A 3648-nucleotide genomic window follows, 5' to 3' on the forward strand; every position below is an offset into this window, starting at 1 on the left:
ACTGGGTTGGGGGGGCCTGGCCTAGGAGGGGGGCCTGGGCTGGTGGGGGCCTGGGCTGGGAGGGCCTGGCCTAGGAGGGGGGCCTGGCCTAGGAGGAGGGCCTGGGCTCTACGCTGTGTCAAACTCCAGCAATACATATATGATTAACTTGAAACTTTGAATGCACAAGTCATGAAAAAGATATTGTTGCATGGAGATACACAAAATTATAATATGACTAATTTGAAATCCCACTTTTTTCAGGAGGCGTGTGTTCTCCTCTTGTAAGGCTCTACGCTGCACATTAAGCAAGAAAAAAGAAATCTAGTTAATTCCTTGAAATAATTTATCATCTACTATGGTAAAATACAGTTATTTTATACCACAACTTTAAACAAAAATAACAAGGGCCAAAACATCTTCATTTTGTAGTTCAAGGGCAAAATAAAACTGGTTTAATAATTTAGGGGAAAACATAAAATTTGTCCATTTTCTATTAGGCATGCAAAAGTACTATGGTAATTCACTAATACTCATCTTTTTTTCAGGAAATTGATGTGCTCCGAGACGATCCTTCTCTGCCATTGATTATGCATTAGAAAGAAATGATATTATGGTCATCATGTCCTTCATTAGATTTCTGGTTCACTTTGACAAGATTGTCTTTCTCCTGAACAAGACCATCTTCACGTGAATCTTCTGCAACAATAAACATAATTCAATTGGATATTAGCTAAGCAGTTCAGAAGATTAACGAAAGAGAACAACATTAGTTTTTTTTTTTTTTTAAAAAAAACCAAAAAACAAAAAGAGAGAGAGCACACAAAAGACAAGAACAAAACAAAAGAAGGAACCAGCGACCACTAATCAATCGTCCATTAGCCTCCAAACACTCAATCAACTACAGAAGCATATATGATAAACACATCATTTGTTTCTAATTACCATACCCAGAAATTTGATAAACACTTGTTAATAATAACAGGAAACACCAAACACTCAATCAACTACAGAAGCATATATGTTCAAACCGAAGGTACCAAACTAGAAAGAGCTACATAAATAATAGAATCAATATTGTTGGAGTGTGTTTCCGCTTAAAGTTGAGGTTGATATTAAGATGGCTGCAAGTACAAAAAAAAAAAAAACAGAACACGTTGGTGAACCTGTACTACTAAAGACTGGAGGTTTTGGAGCAAATAGATTAGAAGTGGTGTTAGAAAATAGACTTGAGGATGATTGAGTAAATGAAGGTGAAGGACCCAAAACGCTTGTAGCAATTAAAAACAGAGGAAATGCATCAAAACTTGATCTTCACACGCAAGTATTTCAACCAAATACAAAAATTTACAAGCTCATTTATATCCTTGACTTCACCAACGAATTTCAGAGCATAGCCAAAATCTCTTTCAACTCTTCATAACTTTACGTATTATGAAGAGACTCTAAAATAGAGAACAAAAGAGAAAGGAAACACAATTAATGAGTTATCAATCTTAGGTACATCTTCCCTAGGACTTAGGAGTAATCAATTACTCTTGAAATAAAGCAAACTGAAACAACTAATAAGGTAAATGCTTAAAAAGCACAAGTAATTTAGCACATTGCATCTTATCTGACCATTTGAATATACTAATATAAGACAGAATAAATATAGCATATTGATATATTAAATTAATTTTTTTTATCGTATCCAAAGTAAACTAGCTTGTCAAACTAAAAATGGTGCTTTATGCTCAAAGTTTAGGATGACAATATAACAAATTTCATGATACATAATCAAATTTTGAACTACTTTATAACTAATGAGGTGTAGCATTACCTTGAGTCTTGTACTTCTCATACAAGTGTGATAGCTCGGAGTAATTTGAAGTTGTCAAACCACTGACATTCAAAGAGAATTTCTCAGTTAATTCACATAATATCAAACTTTCAAAGATACAGGATCTAATATCTTGGTATTAATTAAAACGAAACAAAAACTGGTTAAAAGCATAATTAAAAAGTAAAAGAAAAACTCAGTCGTTAAGAAGAAAATACCATCTTGAAGCAACATTTACAATCAAAAGGACCTTTCTCTTGAATTTACTAGAGAATCATCCTTCAGAAACATCTTTACCGTCAATATCCTGCAGAGAAAATCACCACAAAATAAGTCCCATGTAACAAGAAATGTTTATTTTTCTCTGATTCAAGTTTCATTTTGATTGAGCAACAAGTCGGTTCTTTGCACCAATCCATACAAAACTAGGTTTCTCAATAAATTAAATTAAACAATAGAGTACAAAGGAATGAGCATTTTCACCAAACAAAGAGACTCTTCTCCGTAGCTGCTCTTGCGTAAATACCCGAAGAACGGGACTGTACGAAAAATTCAGGAAGAACAGATGATTGTAAAGAGAACCCATTATGGAAAAGGGCCGATTTGGAGGATCCAAGTGAGGATTTGGTAAATGGGATTGAGAAAGCCATGGATGGCCATAAAGTAGAATAGATAGGGAAAATACCTGAAACGGAGCTGCGGCCTTGCAAGAAATTTGACATCCCGAAGGCCGAATTTGACGAAGGAATGAGAAGAACGCGACTTCCCTAAGGCTGAATCTGAAGGAGAGTTGACAGAGAAGAAAGAAGAAGAAGAAGAAGAAACAAGGCCACAAGGGTGGGTGACTTTTGAGAGAAAGAGAGGGTCACCGTGAAGAGATGGAGCAGTAGTGGAGAGAATAGAAGGAGCGGCAGTAGAGAGAAGAAACCCTAGTTTTACTTCAGTGTGGAGTGAAAAAATGAAGAAGAAAAGGCAGCGAGGAGGAGTGAAAAATGAGAGAATGACAGTGGGGGAAGCTTTTGTCGTATGGGTATTAGAGTAGCAAAAGCAGTGCAAAAAATAAAGAGGGAAAAAAGAGAGCGGGAGAAACAGGCGCGGATTTTCACGCTGACTGTGCAGTGGCTTAGCTCGGTGACTTTGACTCGACTTAGCTGAACGGGTTGATTTTGTGTTGTTGGAAATATGATTTTCATGACTTATTTTAGTATAACTTTTTATACTACTTTTTATCTGTAAATAATTAAGTAAAAATTAGATAAATTCTAATTAAAAATATTATGAATAAAAATAATAGAATTGCTTAATTAAAGCTTAAATATTTTAATATTATATAAATCAAAAACAGTATTTATGGTGTATTTTCATGCACTAATCACATGACCATTTGATACTCATAGTTTAGATGTAATTGGACCTTTCACGCCAGCCTCTTCAAAGGGTCATAAGTACATTTTGGCTGGGACGGACTATTTTTCAAAATGGGCTGAAGCGGTACCTTTAAAAGAAGTAAAAGCAGAAGATGTCACAAACTTCATAAAGAATCATATAATCTACTATTATGGAGTGCCATCAAAGATCATCTCCGACAACGCTCTTTATTTCAGATGCAAAGCAATGATGAAGTTGATGGAAAAATACAAATTTCGACATGAATTCTCAGCAAGTTATAATCTGTCTTTAAATGGCCAAGTAGAAGCCTTCAACAAAGTGCTATGTAAAATCCTAAAGAAAATGGTATCAAAGAACAAGAGAGATTGGCATGAACGCCTCCCAGAAGCCTTATGGGCTTATAGAACCACAGTGTGAACTGCAACGGGTTGCACACCATATAGTTTGGTTTTTGGCTC

General features: G+C 35.4%; 1 long non-coding RNA gene across 2 annotated transcripts; it reads right to left on the reverse strand.

The window, feature by feature from the left end:
- Positions 1 to 43: 43 nt before the first annotated feature.
- On the reverse strand, positions 44 to 2789 carry LOC112091215. Of its 2 annotated transcripts, none has more exons than XR_002902038.1 (5): positions 2487 to 2789; positions 2285 to 2340; positions 2020 to 2108; positions 1802 to 1863; positions 44 to 675 (listed from the first exon to the last, which is right to left on the reverse strand). It is a non-coding gene; the product is annotated as an uncharacterized LOC112091215 (long non-coding RNA). The 2 variants fall into 2 exon arrangements; XR_002902037.1 differs by having other exon boundaries at positions 44 to 678.
- Between the last annotated feature and the right edge of the window lie 859 nt (positions 2790 to 3648).

Source organism: Morus notabilis, unplaced genomic scaffold (assembly GCF_000414095.1).
Source record: "Morus notabilis unplaced genomic scaffold, ASM41409v2 Scaffold97, whole genome shotgun sequence".
Taxonomy (NCBI): Eukaryota; Viridiplantae; Streptophyta; class Magnoliopsida; order Rosales; family Moraceae; genus Morus; species Morus notabilis.